Consider the following 24,179-nt stretch of genomic DNA (forward strand, 5'->3'; position numbering starts at 1 on the left):
TTCAAAAGAAACTCTGAGACCTAATCATTCTGAATGCAATTTGTACTCAGGATAAAATGGGTTCTTAGCCCTGGCTTGCATAGGACATTCACAGTGATGTTAGCTTACTTTCCTAGGTGTTACTAAGATAAGCAAAGTCTTTCCAACACTCCCCTATTTGAAAAATAGGTCAAAATGAAAAAAAATCAAAAATTCCCTTTTTAAAAGCAAGAAATATTCTCACTTTTAATTTTTTTCCTATGCCTGTTTCCTGCGACTTCTAAAGCTTTTATTTTCCCATGGGACAGGTATCATTTAGAGGAAGACACCCATCCTCCCCATTAAGCAACTTTTCTGTTACAATGTCCTTGATTTAAATACATACAATAGCTTTATTATTATTACTATGTTGAGTGAAAAATTTAATCTGATTAGTGCTGATAATTTGCTTTGAAATGTGATTTAAAAATGCAAAAGTAATTAATTATCAAACTTGTTAATTTTATCTTAACAAGTTAAATTTTTTGATAAATGGAAAACCAAAAAATACATAAACATATATATACATATATATATATACATATATTAACCAGCAAATATCTCATTTGTAATTAGTGTTTTGTGTGTAAAAAAAAAGGTTGTTTTTGGTATTTTAATCTTTTGGGTTTGTCTAAGACAAAATTTCTAATGTTACAACCTTTAAAGAACCTTTTCACGTGATTTTAGCAAGCTTTGATTTGCCACCCCATACTTTCCTCTCTGAAAGTTATCTGTTTCTAGGCGGAGATACTGCAGCGAGGTCATTTCTGTTGATTGTTATTTCACTTGAACCAAACTCAAGACTTTCAACAAGAAATCTTTGGCTTGGCTTGTTCACTTTTCAGAACAGTAATTTCTTCATTAAACATAAATATTAAAAAGCACTATATGGAATGCTCTGTGGGGCATACGGTGCATTATGAATAGTAAAATCGGGAGACTTAGCTGTACAAATTCTAACTCATGAAAATGGAGATATGCCCTGGCCCATGCAATGTTCATGAAATATTTATGGCGACTGCATTGGTATTGTGATGGCAGTGCATCCCTGAGACTTTCATTTCTAAGTTATGAATTTCCATGGGACTTAGCTTAGAAATGACAGTAACTCCAGATGATATGAATTGCATGTCCTCTGTGAAAGTGCTCTTTCAAGTAGAATTGGACAATAATTTAAAGATCACTTGAATAGCCTACTATATAGAAGGTAGCCTGGTATGAATTACAAAAACATATTTTAAACTGTATTCAGTTCCAATAGCATAAACACTAATAACTTGTTAGAACTTCTATGTGACTTTTAATACTATTGACCACCATGTATTTATAATTTACTTTGAATATTGTCAGAGATTGTTCTTGTGTTTTGTTTCATTTAAAGTACATTACTTTAAGTATTTGGTATTCCTTTCTTAGGAATTTGAAATTTGTTTGGAGATTTTTAGTTTCCTAAAGACATACAGTTCATTTATAAGTGAATAATTGTCCTTGTTTTTGAGATAACATGATTTGAGCTTCCTATAGTTCTGTGAGATAGATGTATGCAAACACATCTCTTCTAATCTTCAGGTCTCAAGCAAGTCAGCTAGGAGTAAACACCATAGCTAGCTAAAATTGAAAACGAGTGCTTGAGAATTTTAGAAACAATTTCTGGCCAACATTATTGTGTAAATATTCTAATACAGACGATATGTTACTGTCAATACTTCCTTCATATCTTCACAATTCTGATATAAAATTTTGTTCTGAATACTATATCTTTTTCTGTGCCTTGATCTTCCCTTTTTTCTGGTAGCTTTTTTGAAAGCTTTGCTTTTCTTAATAAATCATGTTTTCAAGTCTTATCTACATATTTTCTAATTATTTTTCCTCCAAGATCTTAAAAATAGAAACAGTTGCCATTTTCTGCTACAGAGAACAAAATAGCTAAAAAGGACCAAACCCAATAAAAATAAAGCAAAAAAAGGCCAACAGTTTCTGGGAACCCAAAGTACAAGTGCTGTGGAAATAAAGAAAGAATGAACTAAAAACTTGGTATAATACCAAAATTGTCTTGGGCTGTCTTATACCCTTCAGTAGCTATTTACCTTGACTATTGTATTTGACCTAACGTTCTCTAGTGAGCTAAACATCTCACTAAACTGAGCAGGCCTCTAGCCTTAGCCAACCCCAAGGCTAAAAGGGCTTTAAGATAACATCTGAAACTCCTTCTGTTGCTATAGCTCCCTTAGGAACCACTTCCATGGATTCCTTGAATGGATGTGTTTGTGACATTATCCTTTGGCTACAAAAGGTCATGTTCCCGCTTTTAACATGAATCCATGTTTCTGGGCTTTAGCAACATCTGTTTGCCTCAGGATAAATTCATCCTTATTTCCTAAAACAAGGAACTTGGCATATTTTTAAGTTACTTCTTTTTTTTTTTTGATTTTTATTGAGCTCTACATTTTTCTCTGCTCCCCTCCCTGCCTCTCCCCTCCCCTTCAACCCTCCCCCAAGGTCCCCATGCTCTCAATTTACTCAGGAGATCTTGTCTTTTTCTACTCCTCATGTCTCTCTGTATGTATGTATGTATGTATGTATGTCTCTCTTAGTGTCTTCATTGTTTTCTAAGTTCTCTGGGATTGTGATTTGTTTTATGTTTTAAAACCACTTATGAGTGAATACATGTGATAATTGTCTTTCTGTGTCTGGATTACCTCACTCAAAATGATATTTTCTAGCTCCATCCATTTTCCTGAAAAATTCAAGTCACTTCTTTTTATATCTATTAAAATCTAAGTTTGGGTCAGAGGAGATGTATCAACAGTCAAAAGTATTTGCTATACTTGCAGAAGAGTCCAGTTCAGTTCCCAGTGACACTATTGGGCAGCTCCCAACTACCTGTGGCTCTAGCTCCAGTAAATTAACACACACACACACACACACACACACACACACACACACACACACACACACACAAAGAATATTAGTAATAAAAATTAGGCTATTACTGTGTTTAAGAACAGCTGGGCATGATAAATGGTATTCTAGAAGCATGGAGTCTAAAAATAATGTTCTCCAAATCAGAATTTATTCTGAAGAAAATGGGCAGTTGCTTTAAAAATAAAACAATAGCTTACCGCATCTTTCGCCGAATCTAATAAACACAAAATCTGGTGGAAGTAGGAATCTTGTACTGATTTTTCTATAGATAGCATCAATGCCAGTCCCTAACCTTAACTTCCAAGCTTGTTTTCAGGAGAACCTGGTATGTCTGCATGTATATGTGTGTATGTGGAATGTATGTTAATGCTTGTTAACTCTTTTGTTATTTATATGAGCACCTGAACATGCTCTAAGCCACATCGTATTTCCCTGTGGCAGACATGTTGGTGACATCAGCAGCAGAAAGACACCGATGACGTTAAGGAATGAGTGGCAGGCCTGGGGAGTAGATGATGCTTTTAAGGGTACCACATGGTCCAAAAGTTCTGGGGCACAGCTATGAAGCACTATAAAGAGGTCAAGAGCAGCCTAGAAACAAATTTGGCCCATTTGACAATTTTCATGGAAGCCACAGACAGTAAAGCATGCATGCAATCCAACACTTCGGAGGCTTGAGGCAGGAATGACTGCAATGAATTTCAGGACTGCTTTGGACTATTCTGTGAGTATCAGGCCCATGAGGGGCTACATAGAGAAATTACGTCTCAGTGACAAGAAGGAAAGCAGCAAAGGACGAAGGGAAGGAGGGAGTGAAGTGTACATGGAGAGCATCCTCGTATCTGCATCTGCACACGGCGACTCTTCTCTTGGATAATGTCCTGCAAACCCCACGGAATGACCCAGCACAAACTAGAAGATCCAGTACATAACCTACACCTCTCATGGCTTTCACTGTGTGACCGTGAGTGTGAAGCTTGGTTTCTGAATTAAGCCATTAAATTCTAATTCTAGTAACACCTGCCCTTCCACTTCCCAGGACCTTCGATACCTTCTCTGCTGTCCGGCAGGCACTGGCTGCAGAATTCAGTGGTGTGACCCCCCCCCCCCCTTATCCCCGTAAAAAGAAAAGCATCCCAGAGTGAGGCCATGCGCACTTCTCGAGAAACTAAACTCCAAGTGAAGTTTTTGACTTGAAGAAACATTTCTCTCCAATTTACTTGGTAATTTTCAGTCTGTACAATTCTTTTCAAAATGGATTTCTTAGGAGATGGCATTTCAATGAATTCACTGAAAAATGTTACCAGTTATAAAATGTTTTCCACTAAGAAACTCCTAAGTCTTAATTCACATGACATGACAAGAGCCGGATAGGGTTTTTATTACGTCTCCTTCTGATGGAGAGAACTGGGGCCCGGAAGATCAATCTGAGTGCCTATTTCATCTTCTTAATTTTCTTTCCCATTATCATGTTCTAAACCATCATCTCCTTTAGCAAAATTGCTCCCTGAAGTGAGATTCAGCCATCCCCTGTAAACTGGAACTATAAAAGGATCCAGCTTCATTTATACCTTGGAGACCAGATGTAAGTATAAGGTAATAGGAAAAGAAGACAAATTTATCTTTCTGTGTCAATAAACTAGGGCAGAGTTCACTGAGGTAAAAGTACCAGTTACTGCAAAGGCCGTGTGTTGGCATGGAGATGGTTTAAATGGACTTATGTCTTATCACACGTGTTTCTTGAATTTTTTTTTCTTACTTAAGGATTTGAGTGGCACAATTACTTTGGGAAACATCTTGGTAGTTTGCTATCGAAGCAGCCATAATCTTAGTAACTATTCGGAAATTCCATTCAACCATATATTCAAAATATACGGTGACTCTGTTTCAAACAAGGATTTTTCATTTGAATGATTCTAGTAACTTTTTCAAAGTAGCCCCGATATCAGTCTATGTGTATGTGAGTTAATAAATATACAGTACATATCTATCTAATAAGAGTAATCAGAGGGAAACAGAAACAAACCAGGGAATCATGCCTCAATTTAGTACTCATTAAAAATATACTTTGTATGAAGGAAGTGAAGGAGATTACATGCTACACATGAGTCCATTTTCTACAAAAAGAAAAACTGTAGCAGTGTTAAGCAGAGCACTGGGTGCTGGACTCAAGACTGCACCAGGGGAAGGAAGAATAGCTGGGGGCAGAACAGAGCAATATTTGAGTGCGCTAGAAACACCCTTTGCAGTGATATAGGCATTGGCCAAAATATAGCAAACTCTATAGTTTACTGTGTTCAGTGAATCATGGGTATACTGTGCTGTCACACCCTCATCTGAATGTTATAATAATTAAGGGGACTCACATATGAAAACACAGATTGTGGGGGACTTCTGGGTAATCTATTCTTTTGGCAAGTATTTGTTGACCATGTGTCAATGCAGTTGACTTATCTTGGGTACCAAAATGAATAAAAGCCAGGAAGACACAGAAACACAATCCAAGTGATAAAATACAGGATGGGTAGAAAATGTCAATAAAGATATCATCATAGTACTTTGTCATTTCAGAGTATTTCAGAATATGAAGATCAGTACCTGGTACACAGTAGCAATTCATGAAAGGGTGTCTTAATGATAGACTTTGCACTGACAAAATCAACAATGACTTTTTTTCTCTCTTTTTAAAAATAGAATAATAAAAATATTTTGGTCGAGGATAACTATCTTAAACTCAATATATTACATTTGACAAAAGAGGTTTAGGATATATAGATATAATCCTTATTCTTAAAAAGTGATAGTGTTTTATAAGATGGAGATAACAAAAACATACTGTATGAATAAAATATAACAAATGAAAACAAGGAGTACATGTGTGTATATGTGCATATGTATATATTTTAGGCTAGTGGTTGAATGCAGAACACTGAACTTGCTAGGCAAAGGCTTTACCACAGAATTACATCTATCACTTTATGTGTGTGTTTTTCAGAGATTCCCTATGCCTAAGGCAGTATAAAATGTCATAGGGTCATTTGTGTGTTTTTTCTTTAGACACACAGCTTTCTCTACTCTATTTCCTAAAACCCTTTTTATTTCCCTGCCCCTACCTCTCAGAACGTCCTTCTCTTATGCCTGATTAACATCTCTCATGGAAGCTTTGTGGGACAAAGTAGCCCACACTCCTCAGCCCAGAATCAATTAGTAAATGACTATCTCTAGAGTGCGCCCCTATGTTACTCTTGACTGCATTTGTCAGCATGGTTATAATGGTTAATTCTTTGTATCACCTCTTTCTGTCTACCAGCCTATGAATCCTTTTAGGGTTGTGTATTCCTCCTCATCTAATATGTAAACAAAGAGTCTGAGACACTACAGAATCTCCTTAAATTTTGTGTTCATTGACAAAAATAAAGGCTACCTTGTTGTGTGTCAGTATTATAGTCAAGGGTTCAAAAAAATCTGCTTTTCTATGGAACCAAAACAAGCTATAGAAATATATGTGTGTATGTATGTATGTATGTATGTATATATATATATAGTGAGATTATTTGTGAGCTATTATTTATAGACAATTTATATTGGTATAGATTCTTGTATAGTGATACAAATTCAAATCATATTTGTTACATTGACTATGCTCCTATTTCTGTTTATAATATTTGTACACCTATGAAAAGTTACTTTGTTATATTGTATGCATGCATGCTTCTACCTCTGCTTAAGGTATTTTGTATATTGATGCAATTTTAGGATATATTTATAATATTGCACTATACATTTCTATCTTTGATCAAGATACTTATATATTCTTTACTTTTTGAGGTCATTGTCCTCATTTGTTTCACATTTGTTTAAAGAGTGTTTAATATTTTAATATGAAGCCTTAATCTTTAAGCTATATAGGTATTAAGTATTATAGGTCAATAGTCATCTGTGTTTGTCATAGTTAGACTAATCAGGTTCTTTAAATGCATAGAGATTGCATTCCACATAGATAGGTAATCTTCAAACACTTCAAGGTACTGTAGAATATGACATTTAAATAACTTAGAATTCTCTTGACATGAGACATGATTGCTCCTAGCAACACCGATATATTCCCCAGAGAATGTTGGGCACCAAAGACTTGGAGCTTGTTTTCTTCTTGACAAACCTGTCCTTTGGGCAAAGTCAACCACTAACAAAATGTACTGTGACTAGACAATCAGGATATAAGAAAAAAGACTGCTCTAAATCTTACCAAGACAGAGTAAAAAAAATTTTCAAATTTTCCTGCCTCCGAAAATGGTCTGTCAGATAGGCATTAGACAAAGTTGGTTGTCCCAAAGTGGCAAATAGACTTTTGGTGATTGCCCTGGTAGCTGGTTGTCTCTGTCAATTCTTAGACCTTTTGCAAGTTCCTTGATTGCACTCATCCTTTTTACTCAAGTAATATTATGTCCCTTCTCGGGTCTTTGATGGGGTTGAAGACTGGATAGTCATAGTTAATTTCCTCTTATGACATAGCCAAGTGGTTTTTAATATAAGACTTAGACTCCTTAGGATAATGTAATTATTGAAATATTTAACATATGTTTCTTGTTTGATGTTGTTCATGCTGGTTCCAATTATAATTTTTATGCATGTTTTTGCCTCTTTTTTCTCTGGACAATACTTGATATTTGTTCTTATTGTATATTTGTGAGTTTGGCTTAGAACTCTCTTATTTAGACAAAAGGGGTAGGTGCTGTGAGAACTCCTTCAGCCAATACCTTTAAGATAGTAGCCTACTCTGGGTGTGGTACTATAAATGCAGATGAAATGTATGCATGTACCTCTTGGCTGCTGAATTTGTTTCCAGTTCCCAGTGCATGCAGAGGACTGTGGATCGCTACCCTTTCTGTGAGTTTATTCCCAAATAATAAGCCTTTGCTATACTCCATTCTGGGCTATTGTGGAACTCTCTTTTATTCCAACAAATATATGTACACACAAACACACACACACACACACACACACACACACACACTTGATCTACAAGAAGATTTGTGGAAATCCTTCTGCAGCTATCCCTCAGTCAGTGAAACTACATGGAGGTCTCTTGACCCGATGGCAGCCTGAAACTCTATGGAATTCCTCAGGCTGCCCACAGCCCTTTCTGTCTGAATCTTTCTGGTACTGCATCACCAGAGTTTCAACCCTGACCCTATCTTATCCATTAGACCTTGGCACCTGGAAATCTGGTGGAGAAGGCAGAGCCTGTTTATGGTCAAGAAAGCAGGAGGAAGGTTTCTCTGTCTTTAAATACTGTCCTTGTGACTATGACTTATTGCTGCTTGTTCTTACTTGTCCCTATTGTTGCACTGCTCTGACATTCTTGGTGTGGATGCTTTCCACTGCCACTCTATCTCAGAAGCTTTCAATTTTCCTCATAGGGTAAGAATCAGCAAGCACTACATCTCTGTCTCCCACTCCTGATTGCCTGGGGCTCTTTGTGTGCTATTTTCATCCTCTCCATGGCCTCCAGGTATTCTCACTCACTTTTCACAAGCTCATTTCTTCTTTACTCCCAAATGACAGTGCTAATGGTTCTGAGGCTGGAGACGGTGTACTTGTTCAAAACACCTGCCTCTGAACATCTGGGGACCACAGTTGGATGCACTACACTTTATCGGACTGGCCTATTCCTATCATCAACTTATTGTGTAATACCTTAACTTGATTGCAAATACCCCACTGTGAATTTAAAGAAAAAAAAAACGTTGGGATTAGACTCTGAACATGATGTGAGGCATATCAATTTCAAGATCTATCTTTTTGATTGTTAACTAGTCATCAAAAATGGTGAGCACCTATGCTAAGTTACAAAGAAGGATATAAAAAGACTAGAAAATTCCAGCATTTCAGGCAGCTTTAAGAGATGTAGTTACTACTCACATCCAAGAACAGACTGATTCTGCTACATCTGTGTGTGAGCTGATGGTCTCTCATGGCTCACTCCTCCACCTCTATCTGGAATTCGAGCTGAGGTCATGTTCCTCTAAGGGAGTTCCCAGGCAATGGTAAGACAATCGTGTCATAAACTACTTTATTAGTGTCCAGTGACCAACTCTTTTAATAGGATATCATTGGCCTGATGCATTTTCTGTACTGGGACAGCAAAGTACTCTGTCGAATCTTGAACCTCAGATAATTTCCCACAAATCTGACACAAAAATAATTCAACTTCTTCCTCTGTACTTCCCCCAGTCCTAGTTACCATAATTTTCCTTTCCTCCTTACTCCATCTTTGGACCAAATCCTGAGGATTCCATTGCTAGTGTTGCCTACCATACTGTTTTCTATGCTCTGCTTATTAGCAAGGTGGCCCAGTGTAATCTCATGAAAACAATACATATAGAAACAAGCAATGCACAGTGTCCTCTAACAGTGCCAGTAGGTGTTCAAAGTCGTGGACCAGCTGAGCTCAATTGAACTCCCAGAAAGCACCCTAATCACCACATAGAACATATTAAAAAGATATCAGTGGGTAATAACATGCAGGCAGCTCCTTGCACCACCATGTACAGATTCATTTTGGATAAAAGCAATTCAGTAAAAAGGATAAAAAGGAGTTCTTGTTCTCTGTGGACCTCAGGCAGCTGGAAATCTGTTTCCTTAATGAAAAGCATCAATGTAAACAGTAGAACAATTGATATCTTACACATCTATTTGTCTATTCACCCAGCTTAAGTTTTCCTAGGCTGGAGTTAGAAAACAACCACAGGCATTAAGCCTCAGTATTTTTATAATTCCATATTGGTGTGAATGATTAACTAGCCCAGGGAGGAGGCCAGTGTAACACACAGCACTGTGCCCTGGAGCACCCACTGTGCTGATAGATGCATTTATGAAGAAGATGGTCTAGGGAAGCCACACTTCTGTCCTGGGAACTTGATGAAATTCAAGCAAGAAGGAATTACTGCTGAGGCAATTTGAAATAACATAGCAGAGCAAACTTCAATCCCTTGACAATGGATGGTTTCAGCTAAGGAGAACTCATCCATAACGAGCCGAATGCAATTCACAAGGAATTTCTTCCCTCTGTTGCAGTAAGGACAGGAAAGAAATATCTAAATGGTTTTGGTTTGTTTGTTTAGCCAGCTCTTTGGACTGATTTCTTTCTCTGAGTTAAAATTAGATACCAGAAGTGAAATACATGGCAGGCGAGGTTTTAAACGTGGCGTTTTGTACGTGTGGCATTTATAAGTTCTTCACATAAAAGTTGTAGATACTATATTATACTCAAAATCAAAAACAGTCTCGAATCTATTGGCTTATTTATGCATATTTGGGCAGCAGATTTTAAGAGTACATACCTTGAGGTTTGTGTCTTAGTCTTATCACTCTTGCTATGAGAAAATGCCCTGACCAAAAAGAAAACCATAACAGATCAAGGGTTTATTGTAGTACACAATTTCAGGATACAGTCTATTATAGCAGAACAGTCAAGACAGCAGCGACCTAAAATAGCTAGTCATGTCACAGTCATAGTCAAGAATAGAGAGAAATGAAAGCAGACCGAGTAGTCAGGTAGCTTTCTCGACTCTCAGAATATTCTTAAAGGATCCTATAAGATTCTTATAGAATCCAAGGTCCTCTTCCTAGCGAGGGATGTTAATCACAGTGGACTGAGTCTTCATACTTGAGCTAGCCTGGTTAAGTAAAGTCTATCATAGCCACGTTCACAAGCCAATATGACCCAGACGCCTCCTCATTGAATTTCTCTTCCCAGGTGGTTCTAGATTTGGGCAAGTTGACAATTTAAACTAGCAATTATTGTGTGTGTTATAGATAAAAAAAATGCTCTGTTTTTAAATCCATGCAGATGCCAAGAGAAAAAAGGTGACCAAATCATCCCATGTTGAGTTTACTATAACATCTGGAGAAGTAGATGAACGTGATAGAAAGCTCTGGAGCAAGAAAAAAACACTGATCTGCCTGTCATCTTAAAGGATATGTAGCAGCTCTGGAGCCTTGAGTTTGGTTCCATGTTCTTTTCAAATGGACGTCTGTTTCTTTAAGGATCAGTAACCATGATGCTGGGGCTGGAGAAATGGCTCAGTGGGAAAGAGTATACTGTTATTACTATTATTACTGTAGCAGTAATAGCAACTCCAGAGGTTGAATCCCAGCACCTGCATTAAAAGGACAGGTGTGATCGCATTTATCTGTATGTAACCCAGCACTGTGTGGTCAAAGACAAGAGGGTCATTGGAGAAAGCCCACCCCCTGTTTTAGTGAGAAACTACAAAGAACAAAGCATGCCTATGGACATGTGTAGTCCCAGAGCTTCTGGAGACAGGGACAGGAGTACACATAGCCGAAGCTTGCTGGCTGCTAGTCTAGCTACAGTTTTAATGAGATGCCCTATTTTGAAGAAATAAGGTAGAGTGTGATAGAGAAGGATATCTTCTTTTGTCTTCTATGCATGTACCTGCACAAACATGTGGACATATACCATACACACACCACATTCACACAAGGCATACCCCAACACAAAATAATGTATCAAAAAGTAATCCATGATACTACTGAGCATGCTTGCCATTCCTGAGTGCCCTCATACTATGTGCGCATCCACTCAGTTGCTCCCCATTTCCACACTGCCTATTTGGTTCTGCAATTTATGTTATTTGCCTTTTGAAAATATTTGTATGTTGGGATCTGTATTTATTAATAAAATCAACTGAAGATCAGATTAATCACCAGGCTTGTAGATTTTAGGCTTTTGTCCAATCCAATGACACATTACTATTTCATTTTGTGGAGATTCCCACTGACGGCGTGCAAATGAGACACAAAACACTCATGTAAGTCATTACCAACATAGGGTGACATGTTTTTATGGAGTTGGAGATAAAACCTAGGGTATGACATATGTTACTACTGGGATGTATTCCCAGCCCTGTTTTTTTTTTTTTAAAAAAACTTTTCTTTTTGAGACAGGGTCACACTAAATGGCCCAAATTGGCTCTGGCCTTGTGATTGCAGCTTCTTAAGTAGCAGGGATTATAAATCTATAACAACAGATGCAACTAAAGCAGCTATCTTCTCCACTTTCCTGTAATGGAAAACAAGTTCAATCTAAGCTTAGACTAGTGCATATTCAACTGAAACCATTTATCCTGCCACCAGAAATGCTGTAAGCATTCATGAGGTGGCATGCAGGGGACTACGTACTAAGGCATGTAGAATGACACCGAGATGGACCACAGCCTGCTGAGGGCAGGGGGATTCTTGGCATGGTTCTCTAAACTCCTGTGGTTTCTGTCTTCTCCATTTCTGTAAGACATCTTCTAGTCAGAATGAGGTCTTGTGATTAGGGGTTTCTATGGGGACTTAGCTACTATCTAGTACTTTTCTAGTATGAAAAGGTATGATTATTATTTCATGTTTATAAAAAGCTGCTGTCTTCTGATTTAATCTCTATCTGACTGTTTAGCTTGGAATATAGTATCTGACACAAAGAATAATGACCAAGGCTGTAAACAGAGATTGCATGATTTCCAGGCCACACAGACTAGAGTCACCAGCCAGAAGCAGAAGAAGCAAGATGAGAATGCCTCACTGATAAAAGGTACCAAGCCACATGGCTAAACATAGGAAAGAATTATGGGTTAATTTGAATTGTAAGAGCTGGTTAATAATAAACCTAAGCTAATAGGTCTAACAGTTTATAATTAATATAAGCCCCTGTGTGTTTCTTTGGGACAGAATGGCTGTGGACCAGGTGGTATTAGGAACTCCATCTACACAGGGTATTCACAACATATGTTTTTGTGGTGCTTTTATGCCAGATATGTCTTTGATCACTTTTCCTCTGAAAGGATCGAGAAGGCATCAGAGTGAGGCATCAATTTGTCTTAAAACAACAACAATCCCTTAGACCTGAAATATGATTTCACTTATGGCAGTGAAAATTTACTACAATCAGTATAATATCCAAGTGGCCTGGGGGATTTCAATGTATCTCTATTTCTCTGTAAGTCCTTTAGCATTTGAGCATGTTAAAATGAGAAAGCCCTCATGCAATTCAAAAGACCTTTGAAGAAAGAAAGGATGTGTACAGGCAGAATCAGGGAAACTTGGTTTAAAATGTATTAAGAATAACTATGATTTCTTAAAAGATAGATACATAGACAGAGGATGGTAATATAACCTATAAGAGAAAATACCTTGAGGCACTAAAATTAAATGAAAATACGATCTCCTCTTCACTTTGAATACCTGTGTGATTACCAATTCAACAAGGATCTTTCATTTATCCCAACTCAACTTTACGGAAGTGCCTGAAGCCTGCATTGTTGATAAGACACTTGATGTAAAAAAAATCTCCACACTGCAGAATCATATTAGTACTAAAGCAGATGCACATTTGCTTCTGTAGCATTCAACAAATGGAAAGTACTCAGAAATAGTTGTTTTCAGATAGTTTAAAACTTTGCATTTTTTTTTTTAATTTCAAATGGATCACTGTGGATTAAAGGCATGTGCCACTACTCCTGGCTGTATGCATGCAGTTTTTTAATACTGATGTTTTGGTATAGGAAATAAATAAAAAACAACCCAAAACAAATTGCTTTATTTGAAGTGTACAGAATAAATGGAAGCTGTCTCAGCAGTTAGATAATCATTTTGTTTACTTCTACAATGAGCCTGTGATATTGTGTGTGTGTGTGTGTGAGAGAGTGACACAGAGAGAGAGACAGAGACAGACAGACAGACAGACACACACACACACACACACACACACACAGAGAGAGAGAGAGAGAGAGAGAGAGAGAGAGAGAGAGAGAGAGAGAGAGAGATCAAGGTATTCAGGAAAGGCAAAAATGAAAATAATTATAGACCAGGGATCTCCAGATGGCACAAGCTTTAATAAGGCGTGTGAAACAATACATGAATAAGGACACAAATGGAGGCCTTGTACAAAACATGGGAATACTTATCAAGATGAGAAGTGGAAGGGTCTAGTGCTTAGGAAGGGATCATGGAGGAATAGGCATTTGCCACTTGGTTCTACCAGAATTAGAGTCATTCTCCAAAGCAGTATTCTCTTAATTCTTTGGAGAATAAAACATGGGAGGTCACATGATCAGGTCCACATTCTACAAACCTAGCTCCCATTTATGTCTCTGCAGTATGAAGAATGAAGCTGGAAGAACAGCTGTAATCTGAGATGGAAAGCCAATTGAATTGGGTTAGGGACATTTTAGAACATGTAGAATCAAAGAAAGTCACTAGTAAATTTAACCTGAGCTATCAGACCTTAGAACTATATTTGACATAAAAATGTACATAAATGCATGCATTAATTATGTTACACTTCACAATTAGAAATAAGGACACGGTAAAAGCGATCACTTGCTATGTTGTGAAGTATTGCATCAATGTGAGCAGAAAGAGAACCTGTTATTAAAGGTGCCAGCTATGATTTAACATCTCTGAATTCTTACAATGTAAAATGAGCAGCAATCGGAGACCCAAGAATGAACTATGATAATGAAATATATAATTGATATTACAGATCTAGATGAGACCTGAGCAAGTGGTTGAAATTATTTCCAGGGAATATCAACCTAGCAGACTTACGACTGTTGATGTCTTACCAAATATTCTCACACATATTCACTTTATTGTACAAAAATACTTCTAGCTTACTGTTTTCTTCAAATTATTCCCTATGAGATATGTAAGGTGTCCTCATACCTACAATATTTAGGATCATCCATTTCATGGGAATATTTTTCTCTTCTTGCTACAGGTTAAAGTACGATCGTTTGTCTCACTTCTGATAGAGGTGAAAAAACTGTTTATCATAATTTATACAACTCTTCTGCATAAATCTTTCTTCAGAAATTATTTAAAATAAAGTGATTACTTAATTGCAAAAAGTATTGTCTAATGACTGTGGAAGAAAATTAAGCTTAAGTGAAAAATAGAAGTGCCTAACAAGATAACTAAACAAAAGCAATATTACAAAGAAATATTTCCATCTAGTTCATTTGAGTTAGATTATACATTCCTCAACCTTTTCTATTTATCACTTTAGTTATATAACCTTCTCATTTGTGTGTGTGTGTCTGTGAACATGTGTGCCATTTCATGTGCACCTGTGGGCTGGCCGCTGTCATTCCTCAAGTGTCCTTGATCTTGCTTTTTGAGGCAGGGTCTCTCGCTGACCTAGAACTCATCATTTAGGCTAGACCAGGGTGGACAGTGAATCCCAGGGATCTACCTTTCTCTACCTTTCTCCCCAACCCTTGGGCTACAAGTATATGCCATTATCTTCTGCTTTATGTACATGAAATTTGGGGATTGGACTCAGGTTTCCATGCTTGCATGACAGCACTTAACTGAGCGAGCTATTTCCCCAGACTTAGATTTTTTTTTATATTACATACAGTGTTCTTTGTCATTAGTCTTCTTCATTATAGCTGTTGAATACTCACATTGCATTCATAAAGTAGTTCATACTATATACCATATACTTTCTTATTTGGGGAGCTTTGAGATAACATGCAGGTCTTACTATGAATAATATTGGACTTTCTACTTCCCCTTCAGAAACCTGCTTAGACTTAAGTTTGGCTATAGGTCTAGTAGCAGCTATTGGTGGGCCCTAAGGGACATCAATATTGTCTTGCCTGGTGTATCCCTCAGAGAAAGTCACTACTGGCTTAGCAGATAATAAAGGATTAATTTCCTCAGGCAAAGGCAGTAAAGTCAATATTTCGGGGGTTGGGGTGGGAGAGATGTTCTGCTGAGGGTGGAGAGATTACTTCCTCATATGAGAATAAACCCTTGAGAATCTGAGAACTCAAATTTCTCCATATCAACAGGCTCCTCTCACACATTCCCATCCCCCGTTGCAATCCCAATCTTCACCAATTAATACCTTTACTTTAACCATGGACACCATCTGAGGCTGGGAAGTCAGTTTTCACTGTAATTCAGCCAACTTTATATAATGCGGGCTTTAGTTTGATTTTCCGCTACATGAGTTCTGTGACTGCAGAAGAATAAAATTCACTTCCAGGTCACAGTTAGAAACCTTAATTAAGTTGTTTATGTACACTTGAAGCTGGTCAGTTTTCTCACTTAATTCATGTGTTTCACAGTATTCAGAGATGCTAGAAGTTGGTTAATTTTATCATGGAGCTCATTATTTTCCTTTGTCAATTCATCATGATATGTTAGGCACAACTGATTAGCAACATCATTTTCCACAAACCTGTTGCCTCTCACAATTGGTGAATCAGAATAATCAAATGCATTTGTCTCCTTCGTCTGTAAAACAGTTTACACCAAAGGCTTTCAGCATTCTCCAAACTTCTAGGAGAGGCTTCAGTAGCTGTAGGGGTTGGCAAATTGCAAGGCCTACTCCAGATAGTTAAAAAAAATCCATATATATCTTACCACTTTTGGTACCAAAATCTGTATTAGTTGGGTTCTCTAGAGTAACAGAACTTATGGAATGGATCTATATACAAATATAGAAAGGGAATTTATTAGGAAAACAAAAGATTACCACTTTATTATGCAACATCCACTCCAAACTTCTGGGTAAACAGGAGTGATTTCTCTAGGTGAAGAAAAAAACCTGCCTGTTTAACAATTCTGACTTCTCTAGTGCTATCTTCAAGACCTTGGGCCCTCTACACTCATGATCTGCATCATTTGGAAATCATATATTTTATCTATTTGCGTTTACACAGTTCAATACTCCAAGTTTACCAAATTTTCTTTTGGTTATAGTGTGTCAATCTTTGCAGGAAATAATGATTTCTAACTTCTAAGCTAATATGATTACATGGGTGCTTCACACCAAGAGCATTTTTATTTTATTTCTTTATTTCATATATAGCTAAGGTTGTCTTTTAATTGTGATAACTTACAGAAAGTATTTTCCATGTTCATAAGAAGTTTTTAGATACTATTTCCTAGACTTTATAGCCATTTGATAGGGAAGATGAAGCCCAGGACAGCTATTAAAGAGGGGTGAAGAGATGGAAGGGAAATTTAGTCTCCTTAACATTTCAAGAGTATTTATGAAACATTATATAAATTATATTTTAAACTACAGTATTGTCACTGTTTTGAAGCTTGCACAAACTCATTTTATGTAGATTCCATCAACTTTGAATTATTCATGTCAGAATGAAAAGAGCCATTAATATAATAAATGCATTAAGATGATGTAGATTTCTCTCTGGAATGTGATCAGTTACCAAGGTATACTTCCAATGCAATTTCCAGTATTAACTCTTGGAAGAAAGTGACACCCATGAATATTCTTCCACCAAAAGACAAGCATAAGTTGGGACTCTGAACCGCCTGTCAAAGATGGCTCATCCGGTCAATGTTAAATCTATACTTGAGGCACAAAATCAAGCACAAGAGAATGACATTAAGTCATTGTATATCACTCTCAAGTTATTTTTTTTTAAATCGAAAGTACAATTTACAAAGACTAGAAATGCTTTGATGGACCAGTGAGGTTGCTTGGTGGGTAAGGTCACTGCCAACAAGCCTGATAATCTCTGTTCAAAAGAGGGAACCGCAGATAGAAATAGAAAACCATATCCCCATGTTGCTCAACAACCTCCATCTATATACCATGGTGCACACACATGACTCTACATACATCTACACACACAATAAACATTTAAAGGAATATTTGATATCTAAGATCTATAATATTTCTCATCAACTTTATGTGCTATAAGATATAGTACATCTGATTTCAAGAGCATCCAGTAGGGATATATTTTCTAATAGTATATGAACACATTGCATCTTAAAATGCAAAGGATATATACCCTATGTTGCTTTGTTGCTTACTTCTTTTTTAAGGATATATATATATATATATATATATATATATATATATATATATATATATATATATATATTTGTGAATGGTGGTGTGCCTGCGGTTGTCGGTGCCCACAAAGGCCTGAGGTGTTGGATTTCCCTAAAGCTGGAGTTACAGATTGCTGTGAGTCACTCAGTGTGGGTGTTGAGAATCAAACAGGTCCTCTAGAAGAACAGTATGTATTCTTAATCACTAAGTTATGTCTTTATCCAAAATGTCACTTCTCATTTTCATTTTAAGATTTTAGTTTCACTTTATGTATAGGTATATATATATATATATATATATATATATATATATATATATATATCTCACATATATTCAGGTGTCAGAGGAGGCCAGAAGATGGTGTGAAATCTCCTACAACTGAATTACAAGGAGTTGAAAGCCATCCCATGTGACTGCTGGAAATTGTATCTAGGTCCTCTGCATGAGCAGCGAATGTTCTTAAATATTGAGCCATTTCTCTAGTTCTAATACCTTCTTAATTAGGAAATGTGCAATTATAAACATTCTATATTTATCCTCATGCAACATAAGATAAAACCAGATAAAGAAATACTTTCTTTGTTATAAAAGAAGCCAAGGAGCCCCTTTGCAATCTGCAGATGTTCTCAAAAATTTTAACCATGACCAATCAGTTTTCCTTTGCAGTATTTTCTTGCTGGACTTTATTGTTACAGTTGTTTAATAGAGATCCAAGCTCAGAGTTTAACTAAAATATGGCATGGCAAATATTCTCGCATCTTAAGTCATATTTATTTTATTTACATAGTAGCATATACAAATTGCCTACATGTTGCATGATCAATTTTATAATAATGGTTACTAAGTGATTAGGCTATATTAATTCATTCATCACCAAATATTTATGGCTCCACTTTCAGTGGTTGGACATCAAATAAAAAAAAGATTCTTCTCACACCATTTTCGTTCTAACAGAAAATAGAACAAGGACAAATGAGTACTGGGTAACGGTGTTTGCGTCAATTGTGCCACAGGGTGGGAGGGTAATGGGAGATGGAGTGACTGGGATACAAATGGGTTAACCCCCTGCAGAAGTCACACTTATCTGTAAGTCTAGGACCTACCTAATTCACCAGAATGTTTTTATTATTGCCTTAAATTTATAATTTCACATTATTAGACGTTTTTCATTGGTCAAAAAAAATTGAGTTCTCCCAATTTGGATAGCGTATTGTTTCTCATTTGCCGTCTTATCCATGGGTCAGTGAACACTGGCACTCAGTATATGCAAGAGATCAGTTGATTGAAGTCATCGCCTTTCTGACAACTGGCATTAAAAGGAAATGCTACGTCTCAGCAAAAGTTATACTGAGGTGTTTTATCTGGTTACAGCCTGTTTTCATGACCCAGTTTTATATATAACATGGGAATAGAAAACTGAAATACACATTAGGAAGCTTTTAAAACTTCGGTTAATTCTTAGCCAAGTGATGCACTCATATTGTCCTTCTCTGTGAGTCCAACGTTTGCAAAGCTACGAGCTGTAATTGTTTATATGAAATATTTCAATAGCAGCTAAGCTTCAAAATGTGGGCTCATGATCTTAGGAATGATGAGGAATATTTTCTTTGCTAAGGAGAAAATGATAAGGGGAGAAAGGGGTAAACACGATATAGGAAGTTGAATTAACTCCTTTAAAACACAGAGGCTTGGCTGTATTATGTATGCTCTTAGAGAGGATGCCATTGCTTAGAGCAGCTTCTGGGAAAAGTTTTCTTTCTGTTACTCAGACATAGATGTATGGCAATTGTAAATTAATTGAACATTTGTTCTTTAAGAGAAAATATGGTTTGTTAAATTTCTATGGGAGCACAGTAGAACACTCAGCTTAGGGTGGGAATTCAGAGAAATGTAATTCTAAACTCTTAAGGACTATAACTGTCATGATTTCATCTATGACTTGGACCTTTCCTCTTAAAAGAAAGGACGCAACTTGTCATCTTACGAGTCTTTGAGGTCCTTTTGTTGCCTCTGATGATCCCATCCGAGATGTGAGCAGGATGAGCATTGCTAGCTGTCCTCTGACTTCATCCCCAGGAACTGAGCCCTTCCTTTGGATCTCTGTTCACAAAGCACACAGCCCTCTGGCCAACTCTACTGCTTACAACTCTCATCTCTGCTCTGTGTCTTTAATAGGATGGCACCTAGTCTTGAAGATATAGGTTATGGAACTAAATTTCCTGCCTCCATTTCACCACTTCACTAGCTACTGAGGTCAGACAGCTTTTGAACAATTTGAAATAGTCAAACAAAATATACACACATGAATAAAGTTGTTTAAAGTTCCATACAGAGGCAAGCAGTCATTTTTAAAGATACACAAATAGAGTTTTTGCACACGTTTACACGTGTTTTTCTACAACATGTATATCTGTATTATAAATGCAGTAAATACAATGTAACATAGAAGTCGAGCTAGCTATTGGACCCCTTCTAAGCAATGCTTTGATCTTGAACTTCCTTTTTTGGAGGTGTGTTTTATCCCATGATCTTTGTATGTTCCAGGCTAAATGCAGTCTTTCTTCATGCTTGAGCGCAAATGCACCTCAAAACACTTATTAAAACATGGCTGGGGACAAGGCTTAGTACACAAAGCTCTTGACAACTAGGTGTGAAGACCAGATTTCTATATTCCAGAGCCCACACAAATCTCAGGTGGGCATGGTCACCCTCAGCTTTGGAAGGTGGAGATGGGATACCTAGTGTTAAGTGGACTATCTAAACTAGCTTGTACATGTGAGATTTGGCTTCCACGAACAAAGTAGAGAACAAGGAGGGGACTCCATCTGATAACCTATCACTTCCACATGGTGTAGAAACATTCCACACATACAAATTGACATATAAAATATACACACTACTTACACACGCAAAAAATAATGAAATAAAACAGGATGGTGGTGTCATGAAGAACGTTTTCCATTGTTCTAGATTCATGGTGTACTGTTAGAAGTCACTTAAATCATAATGCTAGGGAAATGAATTGCAAAACAATAGTTAAGTAAATCAGTAAGAAATATACTAACACACGAAAGAGGTCAGAGTGAAAGGAAATTAGTACAGGGAGCAATCTGCGCAGAGTCAGAGGACAGGCTTGCTGTTTCAACTATTTATGTATGAGTCCAGAGAACACATATTCAGATGGAATGTGGAAGGAAACTGAATGGTGGTAGCGTAAACAAGTCTTCCAAATAAGAGCTGGCTGCAATGTCACCACTCATACTGCGGTGTGGGCTCGACACTTTTGTGTTTGACTTACGTACAACATGTATACTTTTTTTTTAACAAGTCAGAAAACTTTCCCGTGAAATGAATCTCAAAAAGAGTCACTTGCTTCTTCTGGTGCTGGGAATTAAGAAGGAGCAAAATAGTTATGAAGAGTTGATGGGCTTTGACCAGAAAATAGAAATATTGAATAAATTAGTGGCTACACAGACAAAAATGAGCACACTATGTGTTATATATGGGAACAAGTAGAAACGATGTTGAAAACGCTTCCGCTGGTGCCCAGTTCAAATTTATGGTAATAGCATTGTAAGTGACTATGGTTCTGTTTCCATAGAATCATTAGGGCTCTACTGGGATGGTTTAAATGCTTCAGTTATATTTTACTGCATTTTATGAGGAAAATTATATGTTCTAGTGCTACTTAGGGACTTGGAAAGGTCTTGAGATGCTTCCCCTCGAATGGTTGTTCTCAGTACTACTAGATTTACTTTCCTCCTACTATTGCTTTTTAATTCCTTGAGAGATGTCAATATTTGGCTCCTTGGCTCATTACGGAACTCAGTTTTGCTTTTGAAAACATATGCCTCAAAATAATTTTAAATTTGATTAAAAATGCTAAAATTTGACTAACGATGCCTGAAGAACTGCAACTGCGACTTCTTCATTTAGTGTCTCTGTGTGTGTGTGTTTGTGTGTATGTGTGTATGTGTTTGTGCGTGTGTGCACAGGTGTGTGCATACCAGAACACACGTGTGAAGGTCTGAGCACAACCTTTGGTGTTGGTCCTCTTCTTCCACCTTGTTGTAGCCAGGTTCTCTCATCCTGTTTGACACTGTGTTTGCCAACCTAACTGTCCCATGAGTTCCTGGGAAATCTTCAATTTTCCCCGACAACTCCACACAGAACTGCTGCAATAGACACAGCTTTCTCACGTAACACATGTTTGGGAAGCTGCCAGTCCTGACCTGTTCTTTTGGGGCTAATTTACATTATGAGAAAGACAAAGAAAAATGTTGTCTTTAGTTCATGGATTTCACGAACTGTGGGAGGGGAGAGATCAGAACAGGTAGGTACTATTCAGAAGTTAGTAAAGTACAGAGTAGAGAAGCAGGCTAATTTAAGTCTGTGAGTGTTCTCCAGGATACACATTTGGAAAATAAAAATGACCTGAGCTAGTATTTACGATTTTCACAGTTCTAAAATCAAACACCATAAGTGATATAGTAGTCACTAGAAAAATGAGTTAGTTTTCTGAATGAACATAGGAATGGGAAAAGCAGAAAACTGATGATAAAATAAGTATGCTAAAATAAGATCTAGGTGACATAAGATGCAAAGAAAAGGGGGTTCTGATTTGAGAAATAGAGAATTGGATGTAATGAATGAGATAGGCATAATAGAATCAAAAAAAATCCCCACGTTGCAGAAAGATGTGTGCTTTTGACTGAGTGGGCTCACTATGACTCAATGCGATGAATTTTGCAAAAGCCACACACCTAGACATAGTCAGGAGAAACGTCCTACCCCCAATGTTGATGAAAAAAAATCTTTTTTCTAGCTAGAACAAAAAATGGTTTTCTAACAAAAGAAAGATTATCTGACTATGCTATTAAAAGAAAAAGACTGTGACCCAAAATCTTTATTTCTTCCACCACAGTGCTCAAATGTTACAGAAAAAGCACAATGATTTCCAGCATTCAAGTATTCAAAATAATGTACCACCCATGAACTGCCATCTGAGGAGAGTCCTCAAGGAGATCAGCCAGAAGCTCATGTTTTCTTTATAAGCGAGGTCAATACTATTCGGCAGTGTCTTAAAATTCACATGATGACATTTTGTAAGTAAATTCAGAGCAGATATTACTATAAAATTCTTGAAATTCATATATCTGTGTGCTCGGTAAAAACTGTGACTCCAACGACTCCAACTATTATGCAAAACTCGGGAAACGAGAGGGGAGATCTGAAGAAAGGGGGAGGAATGGTAAAGTCTACATCTCTCACAGTCAAAGGAAGAAGAGCTAAGGGGAAAATGGGAATGTAGTCAGTCCTTTTGTGGCCATTGTCATTGCTGAACATGACATTAATTAAAGAAATCTTGTTGTACGTGTAATTGTGAATGGAAGGATGAAATTAAAATAAAAAGCTTAAATAAAACAAAGTAATATGAAATAATAAACAAAAGATAATTTACCACTCTATACATTAATCAAATGAACTCTCAAAACAAAAGATTATATAAAAATCAAGATTAGAATAAAATAAAAAAAAATAAATCATAAACAAATAATTTAAAGGTGATCCAAGAGTATATTACAGTTAATATACTAAAAGTACACATGGGAACTATTTATCAGTGTAAGACATACAACTGCATCCCTAACACTAATGCCATAACATAAGGTTTATAATTAGGAAAGACAAGAAACAAAATAGAAAACAGTAGTAATGGGAAATTTAAATACATCTCTTAAATTTTTGACTAATCAGTTCAAGGGAAAGTAAGAAAGTTAGAATGTGCAGAACTTGAGTGCTACAAGTAACAAATTTTATTTAATAAATAATTTTGAGCTCATGTGGAAATGCATGCAAAACACATGTGAATTGATGGGACATGAACTAGCCACAAGGATATCACCAAGACCTCTTTAAAAATGTCTTGATGTGCGAGGTGAAGCACAAGAATATATAGGCTTATGTACGTCACAGGATGTACATAGAGGTAAGACGGAGACTAGCTCGGGTTAGTTTTCTCCTTACATGATTTATGCTCTAGTGATCAGACCGATGTCATCAGGGTTAGCAGTAAGAATCCTTATCTACTGAGTCGTTCCAGTACTAGCTTCTTTGGTTGGAATCTAATAAGTAGATGACAAATGGTTATTATAATGATAGACATGTATATATATGATACATAATTAGATAGATGATGTTGGGACCAATTGAGTCCTGGCCTTCAGCTGCTCTTCCCTGCTAGAGCCATCTAATTGAAGTGACTAAAAGCTGTGCTTTGCCTAGAGGATCAGAGGATGGGATTTTCACCTGTTGGCCAGTGACTGCAGGGTATTTGGTACCA

General features: G+C 36.9%; 1 protein-coding gene across 1 annotated transcript in view; it reads right to left on the bottom strand.

Moving 5' to 3' along the window:
* Positions 1–24,179, bottom strand: part of Dpyd (dihydropyrimidine dehydrogenase) — a 745,624-nt gene that overhangs the window by 203,789 nt on the left and 517,656 nt on the right. The window lies entirely within an intron of this gene.

This window comes from Microtus pennsylvanicus, chromosome 7, assembly GCF_037038515.1.
Source record: "Microtus pennsylvanicus isolate mMicPen1 chromosome 7, mMicPen1.hap1, whole genome shotgun sequence".
Taxonomy (NCBI): domain Eukaryota; kingdom Metazoa; phylum Chordata; class Mammalia; order Rodentia; family Cricetidae; genus Microtus; species Microtus pennsylvanicus.